The 13692-nt window shown below is 41.6% G+C and overlaps 1 protein-coding gene across 1 annotated transcript in view; it reads right to left on the bottom strand.

The window, feature by feature from the left end:
* LOC124616376 (B-cell lymphoma 6 protein homolog) overlaps positions 1–13692 on the bottom strand; it is an 83900-nt gene that overhangs the window by 58150 nt on the left and 12058 nt on the right. The gene's annotated exons all lie outside the window — the stretch shown is intronic.

Raw genomic sequence — 13692 nt, 5'->3', positions numbered from 1 at the left:
ACAATTTTTTAAAGGTTTTGTCTAATTTTTTGTTCCTCAATGTTCTGGCTTTTAACACAAATATATTTCTTGATTCTAACACTAAAATAAATTTTCCCAATGCTGTCAATTATCCAGTTTCTGTGATCGTCTTCCCCACCAAGTGTGGCGAGTCGACAAATAAATTGAGATTTGAGCACTGGTTGAGCAAACTGCTGCAATAAAAGGTAAGATTGCTCTTTGGTCTCCCTTTCAATGTGCTTGTCTTAAAAACGTTTTCACAAATCCTACATACGCGATTCACATCAGACGAAGGCTGCACCAACCCTCCACGGTTTTTAATTGAAACCAAATTGACAGCTAAGTTCAAAGGCATATTTTCGTTATGTCCACTGATTGCCACCAAACATTCTTCACATTTTATTTTCCGTCCTAGGCTCCGCACAACGTATCCTCCAATGTATTCCACAACATCCATACTTAACGTGGAAAAAACTGGCTCCATTGGTAAGAAGGGTTCATCTTCTTCATCACTTCCCCTTAAAACTTCTGCGTCCAACAAGCTTGATTTAGACGTAGACACATTTATTTTATCTTCACTGCTTGATTTAGTTCCAATTCCAAGTCCAAAAAGGTCAATTTTATCAAGTGGTATTACATTTCCACTGCTAAAATCACTTTCATGCAACTGCTTATGCACAATAATTTTCCTTAACAAGTGTCAAAACTCGTAAGCACTTGGGATGTTGCGGTTTCCTCCTCTCCTTCTGATATAGCAGAACAATCTCTCCAAATGGTCTTGACTTATTTTATACATGGGTATATATTTCAGCAACTTCTCCTCTTTTATAAGTCCGACATACATTCTGCGCATGCTGTTGATGCATATCAGAAAAGCCATAAAACCAGTTTTACGGGGACCGTTGAGTACTTACTAATCTGCCGTTATTTTCTTTTAGTTGCAGAATGTAAGTTTCTGCTCTCTCTAAAGTTAGACAAACATCAACTTCATTATTTTCATTTATTGCTTGTTTTAAATATTTTCTCTAATAGTTCTGGAATTTGGTACATCAAATAAATCATTAAAAATATTTACGAATTTGGTAGTTCCATCACAGTCTTCGAATCCTGGAATGCCTTTCATTTTACAATATTTCAGTGCATCCGCCACACTCCTACTAAGCAACTGAGCTGCTAGCTTCACTTTCATTTTTTGATTTTTGAACCAGACATGCTGATTTTTTATTTTATTAGCCACACTCATACCTTCCATTTGTTGCAAATGTAACAGTTTATCGAAGACTTTCCAGCATATACCTCTCCCATCTGAGTCCACTAATTCTTGCAAGTCATGGAGAGAATTGTGTGATGGATCGAAAAACACATTGACATGATGAGGTCCTCTTTCGAAATGCGTTACCAGCTGCTTTGAGTCTTTGAAATTACAACCAAATTTTCCGAAACACGCATAATTGGATGAAGTACCATCACAGGGGATTGAGACGACTTTTATGTTTATGTCTGACAGAAGTTGCAAACACTGAGAAATCAGACAATAAATTTGTTCGCTAGTGATCCCTTTAATGAAGAAGTAACCCAGAGGAATTTTCCACAAAGAATTGATGCACACGAGATGGATGACGAACACTTCATTGGCAATTGGGGCTCCGACGTCCGTATTTCCACACCCGAGGTCCATGTATCCATACAACTTTTTTCCAAACCAATCAATATGCTGTCGAATGGCCATTGAATCGAATATCAGACTGCACACGAGTCCATGATGAAATTTGCATTTTTCTTTCAGTACCCGGAAGACTTCTGAGCTGAAACCTGGTTCACCATTGATGGAAGAAAACCACTTATCAATTGTTCGTGGTTGCGGTAGACAAGCCTGAAAAGTGTGTCGTACAAAGTTGTAAGCCTTAGGAGAGAGGAAATGCAACGTCGTGGCGAAATTCCGTATGTAGTTATCGTATTGTTTCTTCATATTTGGATTCACACGCTTTTCTGACTCTCTCTGCACAAGACACAATGATGTTGGAGAAATGTTGCACAACAAATCGCCGTGCTCTGACTGAATAAGATTTTTTCTTTTTAGTTCTTTAACGATATCTGTTAAACTAGTCACTTTAATTGCAGTCTCTTTTGTTTCAGTTACATATTCCGCAGTTTTTTTCTAGATTTATTTAGTTTCTGTTGGGTCTTTTCTAGTTTTTCTTTAGTTATCGTTAAATCAGTTTTTGGTACTTTTTCGGGCACTGAAGATGGAATAGGCGAAGTAACACGTTTGAGAACTCTTCTTACCTTTGAAGCTGATGTTGATGGCTATAGATGTTGTGGATGTGAACTAAATATCGATGGAACTGCATCTTTTTTAAAATATCTTTGAAAAGGAGAAGAATTCTCGAAGTCTTCCTCGCTGAAATGACAGCTGCAGATACGGCTGTGAGTTGAAGTTTTCCAGTTGTCTCTTCTGATCGCTCGATTCCATTTCACCTTCAGTTCTGGATCGTTAGGAAAGCGGTGGAAAGAAATTCTTCTCCTCTCCATATTTTTTTTCTACGGTTATTACAACCGTACGCCACACACATACCCATTCAAAAGCAGGAAAATTTTCGCGTACAACAGAAAAATCTCACACAATAACAACTCGTCTCCGACTCTACACCGAACCAACACTGGACTGAACAACGAAAAGCTCTAGACTGCATACCTGTTCGCATTTTTTTTTTTTTTTTTCCATCGGTCTACTGACTGGTTTGATGCGGCCCGCCACGAATTCCTTTCCTGTGCTAACCTCTTCATCTCAGAGTAGCACTTGCAACCTACATCCTCTATTATTTGCTTGACGTATTCCAATCTCTGTCTTCCTCTACAGTTTTTGCCCTCTACAGCTCCCTCTAGTACCATGGAAGTCATTCCCTCATGCCTTAGCAGATGTTCTATCATCCTGTCCCTTCTCCTTATCAGTGTTTTCCACATATTCCTTTCCCCTCCGATTCTGCGTAGAACCTCCTCATTCCTTACCTTATCAGTCCACCTAAATTTCAACATTCGTCTATAGTACCACATATAAAGTGCTTCGATTCTCTTCTGTTCCGGTTTTCCCACAGTCCATGTTTCACTACCATACAATGCTGTACTCCAGACGTACATCCTCAGAAATTTCTTCCTCAAATTAAGGCCGGTATTTGATATTAGTAGACTTCTCTTGGCCAGAAATGCCTTTTTTGCCATAGCGAGTCTGCTTTTGATGTCCTCCTTGCTCCGTCCGTCATGGGTTATTTTATTGCCTAGGTAGCAGAATTCCTTAACTTCATTGACTTCGTGACCATCAATCCTGATGTTAAGTTTCTCGCTGTTCTCATTTCTACTACTTCTCATTACCTTCGTCTTTCTCCGATTTACCCTCAAACCATGCTGTGTACTCATTAGACTGTTCGTTCCGTTCAGCAGATCATTTAATTCTTCTTCACTTTCACTCAGGATAGCAATGTCATCAGCGAATCGTATCATTGATATCCTTTCACCTTGTATTTTAATTCCACTCCTGAACCTTTCTTTTGTTTCCATCATTGCTTCCTCGATATACAGATTGAAGAGTAGGGGCGAAAGGCTACAGCCTTATCTTACACCCTTCTTAATACGAGCACTTCGTTCTTGATCGTCCACTCTTATTATTCCCTCTTGGTTGCTGTACATATTGTATATGACCCATCTCTCCCTATAGCTTACCCCTGCTTTTTTCAGAATCTCGAACAGCTTGCACCATTTTATATTGTCGAACGCTTTTTCCAGGTCGACAAATCCTATGAAAATGTCTTGATTTTTCTTTAGCCTTGCTTCCATTATTAGCCGTAACGTCAGAATTACCTCTCTCGTCCCTTTACTTTTCCTAAACCCAAATTGATCGTCACCTATCGCATTCTCAATTTTCTTTTCCATTCTTCTGTATGTTATTCTTGTAAGCAGCTTCGATGCATGAGCTGTTAAGCTGATTGTGAGATAAATCTCGCACTTGTCAGCTCTTGCCGTCTTTGGAATTGTGTGGATGATGCTTTTCCGAAAGTCAGATGGTATATCGCCAGACTCGTATATTCTACACACCAACGTGAATAGTCGTTTTGTTGCCACTTCCCCCAATGATTTTAGAAATTCTGATGGAATGTTATCTATCCCTTCTGCCTTATTTGACCGTAAGTCCCCCAAAGCTCTTTTAAATTCCGATTCTAATACTGGATCCCCTATCTCTTCTAAATCGACTCCTGTTCCTTCTTCTATCACATCAGACAAATCTTCACCCTCATAGAGGCTTTCAATGTATTCTTTCCACCTATCTACTCTCTCCTCTGCATTTAACAGTGGATTTCCCGTTGCACTCTTAATGTTACCACCGTTGCTTTTAATGTCACCAAAGGTTGTTTTGACTTTCCTGTATGCTGAGTCTGTCCTTCCGACAATCATATCTTTTTCGATGTCTTCACATTTTTCCTGCAGCCATTTCGTCTTAGCTTCCCTGCAGTTCCTATTTATTTCATTCCTCAGCGCCTTGTATTTCTGTATTCCTGATTTTCCCGGAACATGTTTGTACTTCCTCCTTTCATCAATCAGCTGAAGTATTTCTTCTGTTACCCATGGTTTCTTCGCAGCTACCTTCTTTGTACCTATGTTTTCCTTCCCAACTTCTGTGATGGCCCTTTTTAGAGATGTCCATTCCTCTTCAACTGTACTGCCTACTGCGCTATTCCTTATTGCTGTATCTATAGCGTTAGAGAACTTCAAATGTATCTAGTCATTCCTTAGTACTTCCGTATCCCACTTCTTTGCGTATTGATTCTTCCTGACTAATGTCTTGAACTTCAGCCTACTCTTCATCACTGTTCGCATAAAGGAAGGAATTAACGGTACCCAGGCGGGAACGGCAGCGCAGGGCCCCAGCGCGGTAGGTGCCCAGGGTGGCGGGGTTACCTGGCACATCCCGCGCCGGCCGAAGGCCGCTCTATATCCTTCTATGCTCTGTGGCTGCAACCGACCACCGGCCACCGTCAGCTGTCACCTACGTCATTCAGCGTGTGGGAGACATCAAAACAATTTGTTTCGGTGTGAATCATCTTGCCGTCTGACAGCTCCTAGCCGTGTAAATCGTCATACTGATGAAGACAAGTTGCTTGAAGTGCCAGGGTATTCCACTGAACAGGAATTTCTACGCAATGAAAGGTCAGATGTGCAGCAAGGTAGTTTTGTGTACAACCTATGTCGCCTCCGAGTCACGTATTTGAGAATGGTGTAGGGCTTTTCTTAATTTCCTTCTCTCATGTACAGTGACGGACAAAAATCTCAACACCGAAAAATAATTAACGTTGAGTAATAAAATTTTGGGAATACATTTCTCTAGGTAAAATGTTTAAGTGATTAACATTGCAAGATCATAGATTAAAGTAAGAACGAGGTAAGTCATTGAAAATGTGACATGTTGGTACTCCAGTAACCTGTGTAATGTGGATGCATTGTTTTGTACAGGTGCCTAGAGCGCTCTTGCTGTCATACGAAATCCCACCCCAGACTATAATCCAGGTGTAGTTCTAGTGTGTCTAACATGCAGACAGGTTCGTTGCAAGCCCTCAACTGGTCTAATAACACACGGAAATCACTGGCACCGAGGCGGAACCAGATTTCATAAGTAAACAGAACAGACTACCACACTGCCCTCCAATTAGCTCTAGCTTGACACCGCTGAAGTCGCGAATGGTGGTAGTTTGGATCAGTGGAATGATGCACGCTGAGCCACAGCCATACACCTAACACTATGGTCGTCCTTCTCGGTAGTGCCACGTGGCAGTCAGGAGTCTGATATTTTTCCAACCGTACATTCTCGTGGCAGCCGCTGCCAGCAATCATATACGCATTCTTGCCTAACATCTCACAAAGTCCAGTCTTGAAGGCAACTAACGCTCACGATCGCTACAGCATGTACTTAAAGCACACCTGATTTTCATCCTCATAGTGGTGATACTAGCACGAAAAGTGAATAGACGTCATCTTCCTGATGTAGAAACACTCCTACCAATTTCCGTTTAAGTCTCTCAATTCCTTCTTGCTCTTGCTGTTTTTTCCGTCGATGTACTTCAATATGCATACGTAGTGGCAACAATTGTTTATCATTATTAATAAAAATATGTGTAAGAAATGGGCCAGTGGTGTACAAGGGTACATAAAAAGTAAATTACTCATTATCAAGGCGGGATAAATAGCTTTTATTGAATGCTGCACTTCATTCAAAGTGAAATAGATACATGACACTATCTTTGACGTAGTCAGTAAGTCTCTTAAATATCCGTGGGAACGTTCGACCAGTTCCTTGTCGATGAAAACCCACTGCTCGGTCGTGGAGCCATTAGAGAATACCTGTGTGAACGACCTTGTTACGCGACCGTTTCTCAAACTCTCCTGTTACTGGTGTAAAACCTGAAATAAAAAAAAAAAATCAAGTCCGAATAAGTGATCACCAGTGATTACCAGTACTTAACTATGTAGATTACAAACTCCTATTCTGAGTTACACACAGACATAAGTAAGTGGCCTCTATGAAAGCATCCCGCACAAGGCTGTAGGTGAGAAGACGCGCCATGGGTCATAAACAGACGGGAGAAACTGCCCCAGCAGAATATGCAGAAGGTCTGCTGGGCCACTCACACGCGTACGAAGGTCCTCACGGGCGGTCGGACTGGACAGTGCTCTGAGGAAATCTGTCTTGGCGTTGGACACACAAAAAGTCACAATGCACATATGCACATTGTATCTCCAGGTTGCGAGCTAAAAAAAAAGGTTATTTTTAGCGCGCTGTGTGTGGTCCGCGGAAAGTACGGTTCGCAGTCAGAATTCGCCGAAATTCACATGCCTTTAAGATAATACTGGAGAGAGTGGATTAGGGACAGAGTAGCTCGAAGACTGTGGAACATCGACACTGCGTTCAGGCCCCCGAAAAAACCTGAATGTTTAACGAAATGCAAAAACAACTATGACTGATTAACGTACACCGATTAGAAGTGACAGTAAAACCACGACTGTGCTCACAGAGGACCACCCTTATTGGCCAGCACATTAGGGATGACAAACAGGGGGAGAGAATAGGACATATCTTTCTTTTAATTTTGTAACTAGTTAGCCCTCTGAAATAAGAGTAAGGGAGGGAGAGTAGAATCTTTTAGGACAATTTATTAGTAGTCCGCACTCGCTACATTTATCATTCAGCTAATAAAAATTACATGATTCCAGAAAAACACAGAAAATCGTGTCTTCCGTATCGAAAGCGCACTGGAGAAAGTCACCCCTATGTCAGACTTTGCAAGCAGACTTATGATTTAGGCGTCTTGATGGACAGGCGCCTTCTCTGACAGATTTCATTTCAGCTCTCATCAGATCAAGTTGAACTTAGCTGCAGTCTCAAGATGTCGTTACAGATCTGATGACTAATTCTGCACCCACTTTATTCCATACTTGCAAATTATGTGTATGGCGAGACACAGCCGCCACAGCGAGGTTAACTGTAGGGAAAATGAGTCATTTTTATCAAGGTTCACTAATGTCAGTCTTAATTCTGAGGACTTGCCAGCAGTTAAATGTATAGTATGCTTTCAACTCGGGCCACAGGTGCAAACGCATACCCTTCTTCAGTACTTTCCATCTTTACACACCAACTTTCTGGATTCGCAGTGTGACTTATGCGACTGTAAACGTGTTATTCAGATCCCGTCTCGCATGTGCAAGGTATTAACATATTGTTGGCAATTATCGTTAAACCATTTCTATACCACTTATATACAACAAACCGTGTTAATTGAGATCTTTGCTTAATTCAGTAGATAATAAATTCCTTGATCATTGTTATGGAGGGCAGCGACTCACCCGAAATTATGTCAGATATCCAGCACGTTGGAATACGTTCACTTACAGATGCCCAGAAAAGAGAAAAATGCACCACCCAGAAATAATGATCTGTAGAATGCGCAGAACTGAAAAGTAAGGTAAGTGCTTAAGACTGTTGAGGTAGGGCTAACATTAAGGATTGACTGCGCCGCCTCTTGGCTGAACGAGAAGGTAACGTCAAACTCAGTTACCGAAGAGAAATAAAATTAAATGGAAATGAGTAAGAAAACGCCATCACTCATCTTTGTCGTCAAAGGTTATAATATTGTTTTCAGGTGACTTCGCATTGGTAGAATGTACGGTCTTCAAGAAATAGATTTGTCACTTAGTGACATTTCTGTTGCTATAAGGGGTGGAAAAATTAGGGAAACAGCGTAAACACAACATATTACTATGCTTAAAAGGGTGTAGGATACCCGTTGGCGTTTCGAGTAACTTCCAGTCGTCTCGGAATGCATAAATACTGATCCAGTGTTTGAAACACCAAATACTTAGGCTACCTTGGCCACGGAACCACCCACCATACAAGCACCAACAATTTGCCCACGTTCTAATTCACACAGCTCGCATCTACACAGAACACTGTTCTGGCCACGACCGCACTTGCAACGTATTGAGGATATTGAACAGGTGCCATTTGTGGGCAGATACAACAGCGTAATCTGCAGGCCCGGCTAGCATCTGAATTTATATTCAAGCAAACCTTTATCGTGGTGTTTCCATATTTTTGTCTAAACACTGTAGGGGCAACGTCAGTCATGTGTGCGTATAGCTGGTAAAAGGAACAATTACATCCTCAGCGATCATAGGGTGGAGGATAACGCAGTATGAAGCCGCTATGAACCATACAGTCCGGCCCACAACGTAACCCCAGAGGCTGACTCACTACAGCGGTTGAGAAGCCGTCTACGTGCGCGGTTCGAAGCTGCCTGTCGCCGACTGCATTGCTGCGTCGTATACCACTCCGATTACTTCCACTGTCCGGGAGCCACAGGGTTCAACTGACACGAGAATGCCGTAGCTGTCGCGTTGAATAGCAAATAGTAGTGTTTTTGGACCAGTCTCGCTTCATCACATCCTTTAGTGATGGGCACATAATGTGTTTCACGCTACCGTGATTCTAGTAATCCATTATTGAACAACGTATAGAAAAACTGGTGCTTTCGAGTGCAGCTGGATACGACGAGGCAGTCTAAAAAGCGGTCATTGAGAATGAGAAGATTTAGAGGCCAGGATACCGACAGTTTTTGACGTAACTGCACATTCCTTTTTTCAGAATAACAGCAGCTGGCCCCACTCGTTCGCCTGAGATGTCGCTCAAGGTACATTTCTGGGGTGTGGATGGTCGATAAAATGTCGGTCACGGACCTCAAGTAATAACAATCTTTAGACTCGCACACAAACCACGTCGAAGAAGAAACGTTAGAAACATATGCAGGCCAACTTTTATTTCAAGTATCACGTTGACACATTTATTTACATAATGAATTATCATAGCCAGACGTGATGTACAGCTTAGTAATCGAAATGTTTCGTTATTGCCTTCTATCTATTAGATGGTATAAAATTTCCGTCAGATGTACTGCTCCAGCAATGTTTAGTAGCGTTAATATACAAGAAATGCTAATAAATTACGCAGTTATAGCGTGAAGAAGTTTAGTAATGCGTGGATTTGTGAAGAAATTTAAACTGGAACTATATTTATAACAATTTATGTCTTCTAATAAACTGCTGCATTAGCTATGAGTGAATAGTTTCTTATTCAGGTTCTCAAGGTTACTCTTCATGTCAGAAATAATCGCAGCCAGAAATTTTTTACGTATAGGAAATTCGAAACTTTCTCGAGCAGCAGTGTAAACATCCTCTTTTTATTACCCGGATAAAGGTTTTTTGTTTTGGCGAATGCTGGGATGCTTCCAACAGCAAGGCCGTGGCCATTTACCCAGATACTCTTGCAGAACTGAAATAATGTAACGTTGTTTAATGTTCTCGCAGAAGACACGGGTTTCTGACCCACCTACTTATATCAAAATAACACGAGACCATTACTTCCTCTTGAGTTCTGGCTACAACACCGAGAGTAATTCTCGGCATGATATTGTGAGGCATCTGTATTCAGTGGTGGGAGTACTATCCTTATGAAATACTGCTGTTGTTGTCAGTATCGTGCCGTTACCAGCGCAGGATCCTGGATGCCAGCCAGGGACCGAGTGTCGGCCGACGTCATAACCTTGTTGTTTAACCTGGCTGAGACAGGACTTGAGTCTCGCTTTAAGGCTTTGCAGGTACGAACTCAGACACCCATCTTACCCGTTCTTTACGGTCTTTCTCCTACGAGAAATGACACCCACGTGAACCGTCAAGTAACGGGAAAAATACGACACACTCTGGTCTACGAGACTGCTTGGCTCATATACCCAGTAGTTCATTATCATAGCGTTGCATCCATTTTCGATATCTTGTTAATTACATCATTTAATACATAAACAATTAATCAAGGATCTTGTCCACTACTGTCTTTGAATAGATTAGTTGAATAGTTTGAGAAGAACGTCGGAAATCGAAACACATGAGCATTTTTTCCATCCACTCCGTGTTTCCTCACTCAAGATCAGAAACACGGAAAACATGATACAACAGATATTCTCTGCATTTATGCTCTCAAGATCATAAACACGGAACATATTATATAACAAACTGTAATGGAATCGACAGTGGCAGGCAGCTGTGTAGGACATCAAAGGCACTGCATTACGTAATTTTTGAACGTGAAACAGGTTTTTACGCACTACACTACCTGTGGAACATTTTCCTCATTATCCAGACAACGACTTGACGCATTCTGTAAAAATACTGTCGCGTAAGTAAAGCGTCTTTTGACAGGTGCCAATCTATATTTCATATATATGTATGACACGAAAGCCTCGGTCAAAACAAAGCAATCATTTTTTCTGTACAGCCTTTAAATCTCCTTTCCCTCGTATTTCGTGTGCTTAATGATACGCATCGCCTTCGCAATCATTGCTGAAGAAGCTGCGGCTTTCCGTGCAGCAGCTGGTCAGCAATTGAGTCCTAGGCGAGAGGTGAGGCAGCGGGCCCAGTTGTAGCTATATAGTGTCGCACCCCGCTTCAGCAAAACACTGGCTGCCGCCTGCTGTGGAGAGGAGTAATCGGCAGTCTGATTTATCACGTACGTGAGTCCTGCGGGTTAGTTTTCTTAAATATTACCAGTAAGAGTTGCACCATGGAGTTAATTCCACCAATTCTGAGTTTCGGAAGCGTCGCTCGAGATTGCTTTACCTGCCAGAGAGATTTGGATAATGAGCTCATGCCTGGATGAAAGTCATTGTCAGTGACCAGAGAACATTGTTTTCGAATAAAAAAGAATGAAAATAAAAATAGTTTGTTGTAAAAGAGTGACAGATATTGCATCTTTTACAGCACTATCAGCACTCGTAACAAATCAGTTTTGTTTTACCGTTATACCTCAGAATCTCTGTAAGAAATATGACAGAAACGACCGCTCGCAGAATAGCGGTTAAGGAAGGGATGCAGGGGGGGAGGGGGGCCTTGGTGCTCAGTTAATATTTGAGCTTCGAACCTGTGGTACAAGTTTTTGGGTTTAGCTCGGGCCAGCGGCCGTTTGTATAATCATTTGAATATTTGTCTCACTGTAGTTATTTGTATTTAGCAAAGTTCAAAGACGAACCAGAGCAGGCAACCAGGCAAATTGTGCGAGTAATTTCTACTGGAAAAGATTTTAGTTTGGGATGAAGTTAATTCTCAGCTAATGGTGCCATATGTATGTGCACCGTTCGGGTTGTACGTGCAAAAATAGTCATTCTTCTTCGGAATTTATGTGCAAAAACAGTCACTCTTAAATGGCTCTGACTGGAGCAAGACCGATGGTTCAAATTAGGTCCACCGGTATATCGGAACCACAGTATGTTTTAACAGTTGAAAAAAATCTTACTTCTTTTGGATTTTGCGAGCAGAAATCCGTTTTTCTGGGAGTTTTTTTTAAAGCGCGCCACTTCTATACTTTAAAATTTTTCGAATCGGTTCAAACTTCACGCGAAGGAAGAAAAATGCTTAGAGTCAAAACGATTCTATTTATCCAGTAATCTTCATCCGTTACCGAGATACAATGATTTAAAGCCGAGCAAAATGTAGCACGTAAGATTCGTTCATATGTGAATTGAATGAGCGGAAAAAAAATTATTACCTAAAAGATTAAAATCACTTTCAAAAACCTAACTTCATTCGGATTTTACGTGCAAAAACACGTTTTATGTTAGTATTTTACGCGCGCCGCTTCTGTGTTTCAGACTTCTAAGAATCGGTTCACATTTTGTAAGACAAATTCATGAAATAGTGGCCGTCCTGTTGTTTTGTGAAAACTTTATCCGTTGCCGTGATATAAGTATTATGGCTCGAAATGCAGTAAAAAAAATCTGTACCAGATCAGTCGTCACCCGAGTCTACAGAAATCTACATCGGTTGCCAAGCTATTGTTGTCTAATATCAAAACTACAGTAGAGTAAAAGTTGAACACCAGAATGGAAAATGCCCATAAGTCCTCGGCAGAGTTATTGATGTAAAAGAATAGAGCTAGCTTTTCGACTTATCTGCCAGCTTCAAAGGTATTTAAATCAAAACATTTTTACGAGTTAACCTTACTTCACCAGCGCCGAGAGTTCTCTTACACCATCCTCGCGTTACCTGTGTGGTGTGTGTGTGTGTGAAAACTTATGGGACTTAACTGCTAAGGTCATCAGTTCCAAAGCTTACACACTACTTAACCTAAATGATCCTAAGGACAAACACATACACCCATGCCCGAGGGAGGACTCGAACCTCCGCCGGGACAAGCCGACCAGTGTGATAGCCGGCCGGTGTGGCCTAGCGGTTCTAGTCGCTTCAGTCTGGAACCGCGCGACCGCTACAGTCGCAGGTTCGAATCCTGCCTCGGGCATGGATGTGGGTGATGTCGTTAGGTTAGTTAGGTTTAAGCAGTTCTAAGTTGTAGGGGACTGATGACCTCAGATGTTAAGTCCCTTAGAGCTCAGAGCCATTTGAACCATTTTTACTTGTGTGGTGACGGGTGTAAGAACATATAGACACCAATTATGTGCCTCTAGTTCAAAATGGTTCAAATGGCTCTGAGCACTATGGGACTCAACTGCTGAGGTCATTAGTCCCCTAGAACTTAGAACTAGTTAAACCTAACTAACCTAAGGACATCACAAACATCCATGCCTGAGGCAGGATTCGAACCTGCGACCGTAGCGGTCTTGCGGTTCCAGACTGCAGCGCCTTTAACCGCACGGCCACTTCGGCCGGCTATGTGTGCCTCTAGTGAGTGGGATGCATCTTCAATAGGAAGTACCCGTGAATGGGGGCGTATCTATAATAGGAAGATCCCACAGTGGAGATGCATTCATGCTAAACTTTAATGACATGTTGGCTCATATTGCACGACCTGACAAATGGTGTTTCGGATGTCATTATGGCATGTACCATGTTATAAGACATGACATCACGAATCACTTTACTTGACACGATGCATTTATTATGTGACATGGGTACATGTCAAGATATTTTGATTTTGATGTCTTTCAAGCATAGAGGTAAGTCGAACAACTAGTTCCCTTCTTTTACATCCCTAACTCTGCCCAGGACATACTCGCTTTTTTGTTTCAAAGTAAGAGCATTTTTCACTATGGTATAGATGGCAAAAGCGAATGTTGGCATGGTCTCAAAGTGGAAAAATTATTCGGTGCT

Source organism: Schistocerca americana, chromosome 5 (assembly GCF_021461395.2).
Source record: "Schistocerca americana isolate TAMUIC-IGC-003095 chromosome 5, iqSchAmer2.1, whole genome shotgun sequence".
NCBI lineage: Eukaryota > Metazoa > Arthropoda > Insecta > Orthoptera > Acrididae > Schistocerca > Schistocerca americana.
Note: the sequence above shows the minus strand (reverse complement) of the source record. Positions and strands in the feature narration are given on the sequence as shown.